The 16,433-nt window shown below is 40.5% G+C and overlaps 1 long non-coding RNA gene across 1 annotated transcript in view; it reads right to left on the bottom strand.

Moving 5' to 3' along the window:
* Positions 1-449: 449 nt before the first annotated feature.
* LOC125436196 overlaps positions 450-16,433 on the bottom strand; it is a 63,192-nt gene continuing 47,208 nt past the window's right edge. Inside the window, exon 3 of the long non-coding RNA XR_007245016.1 lies at positions 450-1,881. This is a non-coding gene — a long non-coding RNA (uncharacterized LOC125436196). The remainder of the gene's footprint in view (positions 1,882-16,433) is intronic.

The raw sequence follows: 16,433 nt of genomic DNA on the forward strand, positions 1-16,433 counted from the left end.
TTGAAAATGCTGGGGGGAAGAATTAGGACTAATAAAAGGAAACACTTCTTCATACAACGTGTGATTGGTGTTTGGAATATGCTGCCACAGGAGGTGGTGATGGCCACTAACCTGGATAGCTTTAAAAGGGGCTTGGACAGATTTATGGAGGAGAAGTCGATTTATGGCTACCAATCTTGATCCTCTTTGATCTGAGATTGCAAATGCCTTAACAGACCAGGTGATCGGGAGCCACAGCTGCAGAAGGCCATTGCTTTCACATCCTGCATGTGAGCTCCCAAAGGCACCTGGTGGGCCACTGCGAGTAGCAGAGAGCTGGACTAGATGGACTCTGGTCTGATCCAGCTGGCTTGTTCTTATGTTCTTATGTTCTTATTTTATAAATCTAGGGAAATTACCTCTGCTGAAAGTGGTTCTTTACTGATAACATGACGATAACATGAACAAAATCCAGGTGATTGGCAGCCTTTATTTAGTATATAACATTTTTACTAGGTGCTCAAAGTCCTGTAAGACATGTTATTATCATAATATTTACAACCACATTTGTAAAGTAGGCCCATAAACCAGGCAGAAAGACTCCCTCTTCATGTTGTTCTGGGAGGCTGTTGCTGAGCTAAGATTGCGGTTAATATAAATAATCATATTACTGGTTTTAATTATTACTTTCTTCAGTTCAAAAGGCAACTAAGGAAACGGTTCTTAATGGGGGCCATCTTGAAATCTTTTGAGGACAAATGCGAGATTTATAGGATTTTAGGCACCCCCTTCTTTCCACTTGTAATGGCTTCTGACAACAAGCAAAGGGGAATTTTTATGCTAGTCATCTAGAACTGAGAATACAACCCCCCATCATAGATTTTTCTTACAGGCCCTTAACATCTGTACACGGCGATTAGGAATCAAAATAATTAAACATTTTTGTGGGTGGCCATTGGGCACAAAGTTGATTGCATGTCTAATATATGTGTATTGTATGGCATAAATATCTTAATACATAATTCACTAAGGGTAGGAATGAGTTGACAACTGCTATGTTTGAAGGAAAAGATGGCAAGAAATCTTTATTTTTGCTGGAAAGCAACATCAAAAAGTTATCAAGAAGGTTGGGCCCAGATTTGGTTTTGAATTACAAGCAGTATTAGCAAAAATGTGTCCTACTATAGCTCAGCTGTAGTTGTAGTGTGACAGTTGAAGAAGCAACCAGACCAAGTATGGGAAAACACAGATTCAGCTATTGTGTTCTGTAACACTAAGTATTCACAAAATTCCATTTTTAATGTGGATGTTATGATTATGTTTACAGAGGTAGAATACAGCATTATTAGTCTTATGATATCTTAAAGACTAACACATTTATTGAGACACATATTTTCAAGACTACAGCCCCCTTATCACATACATTAAAAATGTTCCATGAAACCTTGTGCCCCAATAAATCTGTTCCTCTTTAAAGTTCTAGAATTTTCTTCATTATTTTAGCAGGCTAATATGATTTCCCTTAAAAAATGTAAATAATAGCAAACATACAGATTCTTGGTGGTAGTGATTTCTGTGTCACCGTGGCTGTTTCAATGTACACATAGAAGGGTAGGGGCTGGCTCTATATTGGAACATATGTTTTTCATTCAGAAGGTTCAATCCCTGGCATCTTTAGGTACCGGATCTCAGGTAGCAGATGCTGGAAAAGGCCATTCTCTATAGGAGATCCTGTAAAGTAGCTGCTAATCATTCATTACTGAGATAGGTGGAACCAAAGTCTGATCAAAACAAGCGTCATTTATGTTCAGAACTCAGCCTGTTTGGGTATCCACATTCTTTACCATTCAGAGAGAACTTCTATATTGTCCTTCAGTCCATCCGCATGTCATTCATTGCTATCTGTAGATGAAGAAGAAGAGTTGGATTTATAAGGAGACTAAAAGGGGCTTACAAATTCCTTTCCCTCCCCCCCTCACAACAAACACCCTGTGAAGTAGGTGGGACTGAGAAATCTCCAAAGAACTGTGATTAGCCCAAGGTCACCTAGCTGGCATGTGTTGGAGTGCACAAGCTAATCTAGTTCACCTGATAAGCCTCCACAGCTCAAGTGGCAGAGCGGGGAATCAAACCCAGTTCTCCAGATTGGAGTGTACCTGCTCTTAACCACTACAGCACGCTGGCTCTCTCTCTAGATATCTTTGTGTCATTGGGAAGATTGATATAATTTCAAAACTCATGCTGGTTTTCTTTCTTTCTTTCTGTCTTGTTTTTTTTTAAACTGTCCCAAGAGGTACACATGAGCAGACTTAATGTGCCTTGAAAGTCATATTAATACACTTGCAGCCTCTCCACTCTGTTTTTTCCAAGGACAAAGTGAGTTTCCTTTGCTGTTGAACTGGAAAAGTGATGGATTTTGCAAAATAAAATAAAACATACCTGATATTTAAACAATTATCTTTGTATATTCTCTAGAATTTAAGTACAGAACATGATCTCTTTCTTCCTATGTACTAAGCTGAACACTAGGGAGAGTCTATTGATAGGATTCAATGGAATCTTTTAAGCATCCCACTTCCTTCTCCTCTAGTCCTTGGCTAGAGTTATGAGTTTCACATTCTATTGATTATTACCTGGAATGGGTCTGTGATGTTATGAATTGGAGTTTCTATAATGCCCATTTGTGTTTGCTGGAAAGGGTAAGAGAATCCCCAACTGCACTATAGGGGATCAAACACCACTTTTAGTCTGAGAGGTATCTTGAAAAAGCCCAAAGTATGCAGAGAAGATCTACTGAACTGTCACTTTTCCTCTGATAGAAAAGCACCTTTAAGGCTTTAGAGGGCGAACATGTCCTATCATGTTGGAGCCTTTAGCCAGCAAATCTCTGATCCATAACTGGAAATATTATTAGTGAATAGGTTCATGGTAGGAACTGAAGAGCAAGCCCTTAGTTGTCATTGGGCCAAACTAGGGAAGCCCCCTGCCCACTGCAGTCCCATAAACAGAGGGGCACACCCAAGTGCCCCATTATCTAGACTTTGGTCTTTCTCCAGTCCTGGAATCTCAGAAGGGAATTAATGAGCCTTGGTAAGCTCATTCAGAATGGCAAAAATTGATCTATCCTATCAAGGATGCAGAAGATTATCTGTAGCACATCCACTCTAGTTAACAATGGCTGATTATGCCCAAGAAGGTGATTATGCCCAAGAAGGGGGTGAAGGTGTGTCACAGCAAAATTTCTTGTATGGATGTATTGCCACTTTCACTATCTGTTCATGGCAAGCAAGACTACTTCTAGTGTGACTTAATTCTGAGCTGCCAGAGTGCACAGATTTGCCAGTGAGCTCAGCTTTGACCCAGACATGTTCCCTCTGCCCATGATCAGTCTACCCTGATCCACTCTTCCCCTCCGCCCTTGAATTGTAATTCAAACCTTTCCCTTTGGCCCATTCTTCCATGTTGCCAGCTCCTTCCTGCTTCTCCAAATGCTCATATCAAAATATTATTATTATTATTATTATTATTATTATTATTATTATTATTGTTGTTGTAGTAGTAGTAGTAGTAGTAGTAGTAGTAGTAGTAGTAGTAGTAGTAGTAGTAGTAATAATAATAATAATAATAATAATAATAATAATAATAATAATAATAATGAAATTTCCTCCTTTGAAGAAACCTAATTAGATTCTGACAGTTAGCAGAACTTTTTTTGAAAATTATGTGACTAAGTTACGAAAGATAGTAATAAGGTGGACAATATTGTAATCTTTTTCCCCCTCTTTTTTCTTTTTCTTTCCTTGTTTATTATGGAAGACTAAAACCGGTCATGTGTATTACTTTCCATGTTACTCTTGTATTATATGAAAATAAAATTTATTGAATTTTTTTAAAAAAGAAAAAAGATATTGATATCTCGATATAATAATAACAGAGGCAACTATTCCAAGGAACAGTGCAACCAGGGCTTTTAAAAACTGTATTTCAAACACACCTTTATTTTAAAAGAAGCCTGTCTCTTCTCCTGTGGCAATAGCCATGGCAGTGGGGTGTGTGTGTGTGTGTGTATGCATGCATGTGTTTGTGGAGGGGAGAGAATATCGACTTTATACATGGTCTCCTCCTGCAGCAGTGAGTGGTCCAGGGAATTGCTTTCCTTCCTTCATTGGGAGGGGGGGATTATTTTTGGAAAGGGCTACAATATCAATATGTGGATATAACAATAATTAAAAGGCTTTTACAAAGCCAGTGATCTTGAGACTACTGGGTGTGATGAGACCTTTGCCTTTTAGAATGACTTGATTGACAGAGTGTAGAGAACCAGGAAAAGCAGACCAGGAGAGTACTCAGCAGGCCCAGGTCAGTTCTCTGCAGAAAAACTGCGTGGCAGGATTGAATGCCTCTTTGCATATAGACAGAGAAACACCAGGAAACCCCACTGCAAACCCACTGTGCAGTGAAAAGCCCCAATGTAAGCATTCTATTATAATGGGCCAATGGTTTTGGCACAGCCCAGTTAAACCCTGTTAAAATCTGTTTGGTGGAGTTTGATGAAAGAGTGCTTAATAATGCAGCCCTAAACAGAGTTACACTACTCTGAGGTCATATGGATTTAGAAGGGTATAACTTTAGAACTAATCTCTATTGTTAAAACCTGAACAATTTTAAAAGTTTCGACTTGATTTTATCTGTGCTAATTTGAACCAATAGCAGGAAAACAACAACAATGGGAAGCAGTGGTGAAGAGAGTGGGGTTTTATACAAGAATGTAACAATAAACATCAAGCAGCTCTCCTGTTGATAATCACTGGAAAGACTTATTGTACTTGATCATTGCAGAACTGAGTAGTTGGTAAACCACTGGCCACATTGAAAAATGTATATGATAGCATTTATTGTGACATTTGCTGCATGTGTAGATATCTTTAACTATCACAACCAGAATTTATATTAAATGACACACAGAAACTAAAATATAGAATGGCATCATAATGTGGCGTTTCTCTTTCTATAAAACAATGAATGAAACAATTATCATCATTCAGCAGACTGTTACCTCTGAAGGTGACAAAAGCACTTGCAGCATGTATTATTTCAAATGGTTTAGTTGGTGATTTTTCTTTTTGATCATTCCCGCCTTCTGCTTTGGCAGATGTTAGGCATTCAGGTGAAAGCCATTCTATTTTTACTGCAATACAGGACATTAGCCCAGAATTCATGTTTATTGCCTTATAAGAGAATGTCTTATTACAATCATTACAGTAAGGGTTCAGCAAAAGGGATTTTAAAAATGTATTTAGAACATAATAAAGGTGAAAGAACACTGCCCCCAACCTATTAGATAGCATAAAAATTATAAGGTGTGCATAGGAAATACTGTAAAGTACAGTTCACCCACTGTTAAATTCCCTACTCAACTTAAATTTGAGTGACACCAGAGTTAAGTTACCTGAGATTTCATTTCTCCCCTTTTTAGTCCTATCCCCTTTAATCACATTAAAACTTTGACTCCAAAGTTAAAAATCTTATATCATGGGAACACTTTTTACAAAATACTTCAAAGCAAAACTGCAGGAACAATATTTATTTCCATAGTACATTATGAAAAAAGATCAGAGGAGTTACATGACTGCTCAGTAGAAGTGAATGTTCTCAGTCAGATGATCTATGTGCTATGTGGTTTCACACATATGGACACGAGTGGTTGGGAAACAGTTTTTAGGATATGAATGGGCTAGGAGTGAGGGAACAAGTTTGTAATCTATTGAAATGTTTATTGCATATATCATCTTTATTTTGGCCATTTCCCCACTGAGAAATTAAAGCTGGATACAACCGGGTTTCAAAAGAAACAGCACCTTTTCATTGCTGTTTCTCCCTCCCCACTGCAGCGTGTGTCTAGTGAAGACCTCAATGTCTATTGAAGATTCAAGCAATGTAACACTCCCCATGAACACACGATCTGCTCAGTGGGTCTGTTCTTCTCCGTCCTGATCGGCTGTTGTGTTGTGTTGGGGCGGGAACTTTTTTAAAAACTTTTTTTTCCGCGCAATTATGTTGCTATGTAGATACGTAGGCAGAATTTCCCTGCCTTCTGATTGGCTATTGTGCTGGACCGGGAACACTACTCTGCCCCGATTGAAAATTCATATGATTCTTCTTCTCATTTTCATGTTTGAACGTAGCCATGCATAAATAATTTATCAAAATCATTGTACCACATCTTCCTATTTATGTTCCTTCATAGCCACGCCCAGCGCAGCACAAAAAAGGCTGTGCGCGCTCTGAGCATAGCCCACTGTGCTCTGATTGGCTGGAAGGTTAGGAGGGTGGGAAGAATAAGCCGCGTCTATCCCTCGTTTCTCCCTTCCGATCCGGCTTCAGAGCGTGATTGGGAAAAAAGGTGCACTTCAATGCAGGTTCTGAAAAAATGCGGGATGGGGGGAGTGCATGCCAGAACCAGGATGAATCCATGTTTGGCACTTAAGCAGTGGGGAGTTCTTGCTTAAACCGTGTTTTTTCGCATATCACATGATAAATTGACTGTGGGGAATTGACCTTTAACCAGTGTCTTCTACCTTTATAATCCACTTTCTGCCTTATGCTCTGCCATGCCTTAGACAGGGTGTTTTTTGGGGGGGGGGGTGGTTGCACCTAGGACTAACAAAGATATTACACAGTTGTCACAGAGCCCCCAAGGTCAGGGTGGTTTCTCAAGGCTAAGGATGGCACATGCTCCCTTTGAAGGTCCAGCAGCTTCTTCTATCGTGTGCCTTTAGAGCTTGTGGGCTGTTGTACAAGATTAAGACTTAGTTGAATGTTACAAATATGCCATCATTACATTTACTCTGGTTTTGCAGCTTATTGTATTGTCTTATAGGTATAAAATGGTCTAAGTCTCCTTGAGGACTGGATTTCATCTGATCACTGCCAGATTGCAGTGATCTGTACAGGGATGAAAATGATTAAGGATGAAAATGATCTTGCTTGCCATGCTGGATGCCAAAATTAATTTCTACTTAATGAAACTTCAGATTTTGATTTAAGAGCTTGTGTGTATTCATACCAAACCCCCACTTTATAAATCTGATTTTAAAAAATGAGGACAGATTGGTAAACTCTATGAAGGGATAGCAGGAGAAAGCATGGATAAATGTGCTTCCTCTTTCTTGCTTGTGCATCCTGTTTAATATCTGGAACAGAGAATCCTACATCCAACCTTAGATACATGACGCTTCAGATGTCACATAGAAAGCCTGAATGGCAGGAAAACAACTCTCTTGCAATCCCCTGTAACCTGCTTATGAATCATGTCCAAAAGAGGATTCCAGATTTGCTTAATACAACCTACAGAATGTGGTTCATAACAAGGGGAAATGCAGGTTGGGATTTGATCTCTAGAATCACTGGTATGTCTCTGCCCACTGTCTTCTGCTCATTCCTGGAAGCTTGGAAATTTTACCTAATTGCTGAACAGATGATCCATTCAGACTCTGTCCTGTCCTCTATGAAGCATTCATCCGCATAGTAATTATATTCAAAGCTGTTCTTCATATTAATGCTGCAGTGGAAATTGCACGTCCTATATGTGAGTACACCACTAAATATTTTCAGTAATTTTACTCACACTGATAGCCAACATTTCAATCAGCTGCTAACCTATTAAACTCTCCCTCCTCCTCCAAACCTTGCATTTTTCCCCAATCTGACTCTCTCCTAAGACTGTTGTGATAGACTGGAAGGATTAGGGCAATGCCTGTGTGGCAATGCAGACTCACAAAGTAGTGTTCAAAAATATGGCATGCATAATTTTTCCTTATTTGCTCTGAAATATTTTTAAAAGTATGCTCCTTTAACACAGTCACAGTATTTTCTCAGCCTGACTTGCACATGGGAACAAACCAAAGGAATGCAGATAACTTGAACCTCAGTGGAAAGGTGTATGCAAATGAAGTAGATGACACTTTAAAGTTACAGTGAGTGTAATTGGGATACAACCAGCATTAATAAACACAGGTATGAACATATCCCAAATTGGACTTGAATCCACAGTTGGCAAGGATATAAGCAGGTGCTCTAATCATAATTGCAATCCAAATATCAAAAGGTAAACTTCCTTCCTTCCCTTGTATTTCTGCATGAATCACTGAGCTGCTTATGCATTCTAACTGAAAGGACAGCAGTGACCCATGCAGAGGCACCTTTGGCTATGGTTAGGCCATCCTTACACATTTCTGTATCAGGTACATAAGTGGATTTCTCCATTCTCTTCCATGAGGGGCAATAGGATATTGCCCTTCCATGAGGGGCAATAGGATATTGCCCATGAAAGTAAACATGAGATTGAACTTAAAGAAAGCCACACATGTGCACGAATTCTGTGGGCATGTTGCCAGTTCTCTGAACAGAAAGAAGAGTTATAGTCAGTAGTTTTCCCATTCCATGTCTTATGTTCTTTTCCTGTTTTCCACTCCTTCTTAGGTCTTCTCCTCTACGGCATTTCCCTTTCATAATTCTTTTGGGAGTAACTCAGATGGCCATGCAACAAACACAAGGTTGGAACTTTTTACAGGGAATTAAGTGGTTTTCCCTCAGTGGTCTTTCTGTCTTGAGAATATCACAGTTATCTTGTACTCAAATTGCTGCACTTTGTTACAAGAAAAATACAAAGCATACTTAAAACATTTCTTTGGTAGTCGGTACATTATAAAGAAATAACATGTCCAAAAGGGCAAATTTACAGGTTCTCAGGTTCTCCTGGTAATCCTTTTGTTGTTTTATATACTACCTTGAGTGAGTGATATAAAAGCAATTCCTCTCTTTGCAGTTCTAGCCACTCCTATTGTTTTCATGTTGCCAATGATATATATGTCCTTGATTTTGATATTATGTTTCTGGTCTCTTGACAGAAGAAATAATAATATCTCCTTATTTGCACTGTCCCAATTTTGATAAGGACATTCAGCAAACACAGAATCCCAAAGGAGTTACTGAGGTAATTTTTTGTGAATGCTTATTTGTTATGTCCCAATGGAATTTCATTTTTTCCAAGAACTTGACAGTCTATATTTACCTGTATTTATTTTCCTCAGATGATGATGTCTTTTGAGATTTGCCAAAATATACAATTCAAAGTCATGCCCTACTTAAATCTCTTACCTAATAAGCTGATGGTGCCATGAAGTTGTACAATATGATTTCAAACATGTTATTTGCCTGGAAACAAGCATGTCTGGATTTTTTAAATCGTTCATATTAAATCAATATTATTATCATGTGTAGGTTGACTGCTCATGAGAATGTATAAGGCATAAAAGAAGTCAGCTCCCTGTAGCCCTTCTATTCAGCCCTTTGCGTATATGTTTAATGTGTGACTGGAGAAGCTGAATGACAATTATTGGCCTCAAAAAACTACATAGCTGCCTGCTTTTAGCTAATACAAGCTGAGCTATTTTGCAGATCTTAAGAACGCTTCAGTCTACTTGTGCAAATGTATGTAACAGAGCCCCAACACCATGTCAAGAAAGAAAAGTACTTTCGTAAGAACAGAATTTACAGCAGCTGTAAATTGAGCCCTCCGAACTGGTCCACATCCGGACTATCCTGAAAATTCTTGAGGCTGGCCTGAAGGATAAGGAAAGTCTTTAAGTGGAAGCAGTCCAACCATGTGATTGTCGTCATTCAGAAATGCAGTGCAGACCATGTTTGGTTGATGGGAAGATGAAGGTGGCGGTATAATTAACAGCACAAGTATAATAACATTGAAGAACAGCTGAAAGTGCAGAGCTGATTTTACAATTAACCAAATGGCCTCTTGTGCCCCTGACTGTAGTGATAAGAACTGGAAGGACAATAAATAGGGTTCTTTTGATGAGAATGTAGCTGACAAGGGAAGAAACCTTCTGGAAAGAGATTGGTTATGTTGACTCCCCAAAAGAAAACAACTGGATCAAAAATCTGGATAATTGGATAACCAGAACAATTTCTTCTCCAAAGACTGAGAGGGGTCGTCTCTCATCAATAACAATTATATAAAAAGTGCAGGGTGGGGATGTGTTAGAGGGTTTCTTTATTATTAGAACTTCTGATGTTTTTGTGATATTCTGTTCTTACGGTGTCTCTATTTTTTCTTATTTGCTCTGGTTCCTCTTTAACTATTATTTTGCCTTTTTTCTTGCTTTCTCTCCCTCTGGTCTAATTTAAAACCATTGTTCTTCTGAAAGGTAACTTTGAATAGCTTGGGACATAGAGTAACTGAAGCTGAAATCCTAAGAACACTTTCCTGGGAATAAACTCAGTTTGTTAAGATGTGACTTGCTTCCAAGTAGACCTACTTAAGATTGCTTTTGGTAAGCTTAGGTTTTGGCTAGATAGGCTGAAGGACCAAGAGCCTGATCCACTGTGGGGGGGGGGGATTTGCCCATGACAGCAGCGGGGTGGTAGCACCAGCAGATTCGCCCTCTCTGGGGCACTTACCCCAGTGGAAGGGTGAAACTACTGCAATATGACCCCCCGCCCCTCTGCTGCTGCCGCCACTGACATAGTGGGGGCAGGGCTGGGGAGGAGCCCATATTAGTTGGCTTGCTCCCAGCTTTTGGTGGCATTGCCCTGGTGGGCTGCAATCTGGATTTAAGCTAGCCTTTTGGCTGGCATAAATCCATTGCAACCCATCGAGGCTTCTCAGCGGTGGTGAGCTGTTGCACTTTGTGAACCTCTCCTTGTCACTGGAAAACATATTTGGGAGCAGCAGAGCAGTGCTTCTGTCTGCCACCTTCCCTATCGATGGGCTGCCTGAATGCAGAATACAGGACGTCATATCGCTATGTAACCATTTGTTATTTGTATATAAGGTTTCTCTTCACTGCCCCTATACCATATTTGTCTTTATTCACATATTATATTCTGTTTAAAGGTTCCTTTTGTTTAATCATTTCATTCAACTTTGATTTTTCTTTGTCATAAACTGTTTATAATTATTTCAGCAAATAATTCTGTATAACTTATTGGTCAGTATTTGCTCTCTGGGGTAAATTAGGATCCAAGTTTTTAGAGATTCATTTCCTGCCCATAATTTAGCCACTCCCAGTCAACTGATCTAATAGTTTAACAGGGAAATCATCTGTTTGGCACTCAGTGTGTGTTTATTTTACTTTATTAGATTTAATATTCTGCACTTCCAGGCTGGAGCCAGGCTCAGGTTTAGCTGAACATGAAAGAGGAAATAGAAGGCTAGGAAGGTTTAAGGGAAGGGCTGTGGCTCAGTGGTAAAGCATCTGCTCGGCTTGCAGAAGGTCGCAGATTAAATCCCCAGCATCTCCAGCTAAAAGGATCAGATGGTAGGTGATGTGAAAGACAGCCACTGCCAATTGTAGTAGGTAATACTGACCTTGATGGAAGACAGTCTGATTCAGTAGAAGGCAGCTTAAGGTGTTCATGTGCATGTTCACCCTTTCATCATTATCTAAAATCTGTTCTCAATAGTACGCTTTTATTTGTGAAACAGCTTCAGAACTCAGTTGCATGTATTACAGCTGATCTTCATACTACTCAGATCAGTTTTGTTAGAGAAAATGGCTACTTTGGAAGGTGGACTCTGTGGCATCTTACCCTGTGCAGGTCCACTCCTCCCTAAACCCATGAATTTCACAATGAGCAGTTGGCAACAATCATGCAAATTCAACCCAGTCTTATTCCATTGATTTCCCTGGATTTAGATTGGAGGAACTCTGCATAGGATTACACTGAAACACTCTGCTACTAATATCTAGAATAACTGCATCTTGAATTTCTAATGTTCTAAATCCACTTTTGCAAATCCTTCACTTGACCTCCAGTAAAATCTCCATATTCCAAGTAGGAACGTGTTATTTTAGAACTTGCATGGAAGTAGACCTTTTTTTAAAATGCATGGGCAATCTGGAGCGGTGGGGAAGTTGGGCTGGGGGTGAATCCGGATTTGTTTTTCCCGCCGCTGGTAGTGACGTGGAGCCTCCCATCCAATGAGAACTCAGTGGGCTGTGCGCAATCTGTGTGCAGCCTTTTTTAAAATTTCGCAGACTGATTGACTGAGTAGAAGGCAATACAAAGAAATGCTACCCATCGTTTCCACATAGATCCGACTACATGGAGATGCGCGGAAACAGGGCTTTGCTTTAATCGCCCGTTTCTTCGTCTCTGCGTAGAGTCATTCTGTGCCTGCTCACGCAAATGTGGACCTGCAAGGTTAAAATAAAAAAAAACAATTCCCACCCCAACACAATGCAACAGCCAATCAGGAAAGCCCCTGTGCAGATCACGTGTTCAATCCAACAACAGTGGGGAGTCCTGCGTTGCTGCTGTGTTGCTGGGAACAAGGATCGTTCGGGGGCTACAAGCTGCGGTGGGGACCATCAAACCATGATCAAAAGGTGCCGAATCTTTCCAAACCTGGATGTATCTAGATTCCGTTTTTCAGTGGGGAATTGACCTATTTCAGCTAGTAAAGTACACAAATAAATTTAATTTTCTCTCCTGATGTTGCACAGTAGTTTTTTTTCCAATTTTTTTCAATGAAGTGTTTTTGAAGCTACAAAGATACAATATGAGAATAGGTAGCACCCTCCCAAAAAGTGAAGATGCAGCCAAGACAGCTTCAATTATTTTAATTTTAAAAATCAATAATCTTTTGCAATTTCCTCACTTTGAAACAGAGACACAGGCCTGTTCCGCAAGGGCCAATAAACACTGGGTGGGGGGAGGATGGTAAAAAACCATGAGGGTGGGACCCCACCCCTAAAATGAATCTGCCCCATGTTATTTTCCCCAAACCGGGTTTTTGAGAATTGTGCTGTTAGTGAGTCTTTTTTTAAAATCCTGGGTTGCAGCTGCTCGCAAGTGAACCGTCGGGCAGGAGGCACTTTATTCACCTCCATTTCCCTTTTAACATTTTTTTGCGGCTTACATCTGCGTATCTTCTCAGGTGAAGATGTCATAACGTGAGACATCAGCGTGGCTATGGGGGTTTATTTGTGCATGCCTGCATAGCTATGCATCAGTGGGAAGTAAATTTTAAAAAGATGCATCTCCATGTAAAGGCGCGACCACAACCTGGATTGTTTCCATGAGGTCCAATCACTGCCTGCACGGACGCATGTGAACGCAAAAACAGGAAGATGGGTTACTTTATCCTTACTGCAACCCATTATACATTTGCTGTGTGGAAGGGGCTCAAGAGTTGAGGGGTGGCATATTAAATCAAATACATTTTAATTAAAATTTTAAAAGTATGATATGGAGAGAAAAATGGGGGCAGAGCTTTCAAAATTGGCATCAGTGATGCCATGTTATTACTCCTTCAGCCCCATCCAGAGCACCACTTTGGCACTGTCCCACCACCTCCAGGAGGGCTTCTCAGCAGCACAGGGAGGCAGAAAGCAAAAAAGGCTCCCCGCTGCTGCAAAGCCTTCTATTGGGCTCTAGGGGCTTATGCCACCCAAAAAATTGGTATGAACCCGAAGCATCCTGGTGATCAAAGGAAGCTGACTAAGGTTGGCTGACTAAGGTTGGCTTTATCACTGACCTGCCCCTAGATTGACCCCAGCCATGCTGGCATGGCTTTTTGTGCCAGCAGGCCTCAGGACGAATGGTGATTTCTGGGTCAGGCACTACAGAGCTGCACAGTGTCCAGCAGCCTGGGTAGTTGCCCCTCTGCCAGCGCATTTGCCCCTTGTGCCAGCAGGGTAGACACCCATCCTGGTGCTGGCATGCCCTGGCTCCCTGCCTCTGGATTGTGCTATCTGTTTCAGAACCAGAAGTGATATCACAATGTTGTGTGACAATGTTGTAATTTTCCTACAGTATTATAAAATGCATTGACATCATTTCTGCTGTCTGGAGGTGATATTGTGCTTTCATCAACTCTGTTTTTTCCCCTCCATTTTGCTTCCAGTGTTCCAAAGAGTGATGGCAGGAGCACGAACCTTTTGACAGGAGCCCTACATGTGGCAAAGTTATCCTTTTTCTGGAGGAAGAAGGGAGGACTAAGAGAGAATATCAGCCTGGGAATCGGGCTGTGCAGGCTGGTGAGGCATAAGTGAGGTGACTCTGAGTACTGGGATGGCAAAACACTATTATCAGTAGCTCTGGGATTGTTATGGAAAGGAATTGTGCTGTGAAGATACAGAAGGGAAGGGTGTGATGCTCTAGTCCTCCTAAGCAATTCAGGTGCTATACTGGCAATCCAAGAACCTGGTTACATACTTGGACTACAACATCTTGAATGTGCTATTTCCTTGGTGAACGTAAGTTTCCTTTGTTTTACAATCCTTATTAAACTACCTGTTGTCTCAATCCCCCAGGGTTTATTCGGAAACTACTGAGAGTGGAGAGCCTTCAGCACTTACTTCCAATCCTGTTTACATAGCCATACTACTGAATTATTTCTCATCACAATAATATGTACTCAATTAGACTTTGCAAAGAGGAAGTTAATGCTTAGGTATGGCTACTACATATCAGAATTTGAAAAGAGAATGTCCTGTTGAAGTAAACAGATCTATTTGGTTCTACTGTGAAGTAGTGCAAAAATCATTCAGATCATCCTGTGCTCACAGACACCCAGTAATGGGGCTGCTACTCAAGGAGGCTGATTGTACTGTTTGATTACTATGATTAGTTCTTTAGGCAAAGGACAGACGTTATGCTGTCTCAGCTGTATGACAAGCAATACCCTAGGCATTAGCCTTTTCCAAAGAACATAATGACACATTTTAAATCACTAAAATGTAGGTAATCTGCTGTATGTGGGTATGGAGCCAGTGAGCACAATTTGATGCCCTTCATGTTCATAAAATGGAAGTCATTTTTGTTGCCTGAGCAGTGCTTGTGTTGGACTAAAGGCCTAAACCAATACCTAGTTAATGTACAGTTGAATTCCAAAGAAGATTTCACTAAAAATCTTGTGAGTTAGATCCCCTGGGACTCAAATAATCTCTCTCTAGACAGTCTAGACCAGGGGTCTGCAACTTATGTCTCGGAGCCGCATGCGGCTCTTTCATCCTTGTACTGCAGCTCCGCGTGGCTTGGGTCCTCTCAGTCTCCTTAATAGGGGCCCAAGGCATTCAAGGAAGCTATAAATTACTGGTTGGTACTGGTGATGTATTCTTGGCATGAATGTTGAAGTTCCCCAGAATGATCAGTCTGTCTGTGTGAAGTGCCCTCAAGTCACTTCCTGTTTCTTGGAAGCTCCCCTGAAATACTTGTCTCAGGGGAGAGGGAAGTATACATTGGATAAAATTAAAAAGTACCTTTCTCAACACATAAAGTGTGATTGGAAAACCCTACAAGGTTGCAAACTGATGGAAATGTCAACTACCATCACTAAAAAACCTTATACTTAAGGGATCTCTTTACTTCATGAGTTGTACATTTGAATACTTTTGATATGCGGAAAAGTTTTGATAACCCTGAGTGTTATTAAGAGAGGAAAATCTTACACAATTTTATTTCACTTTAGCTCTTTTTATCTTTGCTAGAGATAACTTGATACAATTTGACAGGCTGCCAATTGTGAATCACTGATTTCAGGCCAATACAAAGTATTGTCTTAATCAAGTCTAGGTCTGTCAGTCTGTTTTATACTGGAACCAATCCTTGCACATTCTTGGCAGCAATAACACTATTTTAGAATGGGATCAATATTCTGTATTTTTAAGCAGGAAGAAAATTGCTTAATACAGCAGAAATGGCTAGCTATGAAAAATAGATCTTTTACACATTTGTGGTCATATACCTCATCTAGGGCACAGCAGCTTGGGCTGGTAAGTAACCATATTGGCAGACTTACCCCGGGGATTTAATGCCTTGAAATATTATGGGGATCATATCACAGTGGTTCCCATAATCTAGTCGTTTATTAATGTTGTGTTATGAATGTTGCAAAGCTTATGGATCTTACTACCAGCTCCCTGGACCTGAGGTTCAGCAGGGAAACTTCCAGTAGGTCTCTCCTGAACACCAGTGGAGGATGGGTGGAGGGGTAGGGTTACCAGATCCAGATGTACCCACCAAGTTCAAAAGTTTGCCTAGTGCTCTCATCACCAATGGCCAAGAGCTTCTCCTTACCACACATCACACTTGGCCAACAAAGCCTCTTTTACATAACCCATCATTATCTATTCCCTCAACATTACTGTAGGTAAGTGGACCAGTGGACATTGTCTACTTGGATTTCCAAAAGGCGTTTGACAAAGTTCCTCACCAGAGACTATTGAGAAAACTCAGCAATCAAGGAATAAGAGGGGAAGTCCTCCTATGGATTAAAAACTGGTTAAGAAACAGGAAGCAAAGAGTGGGTGTAAATGGGAAGTTCTCACATTGGAGAGATGTAAGGAGTGGTGTCCCCCAGGGATCCGTTTTGGGACCAGTGCTCTTTAACCTATTCATAAATGACCTGGAAGTAGGGGTGGGTAGCGTGG

Source organism: Sphaerodactylus townsendi, linkage group LG07, assembly GCF_021028975.2.
Source record: "Sphaerodactylus townsendi isolate TG3544 linkage group LG07, MPM_Stown_v2.3, whole genome shotgun sequence".
In the NCBI taxonomy this organism is placed as follows: Eukaryota; Metazoa; Chordata; class Lepidosauria; order Squamata; family Sphaerodactylidae; genus Sphaerodactylus; species Sphaerodactylus townsendi.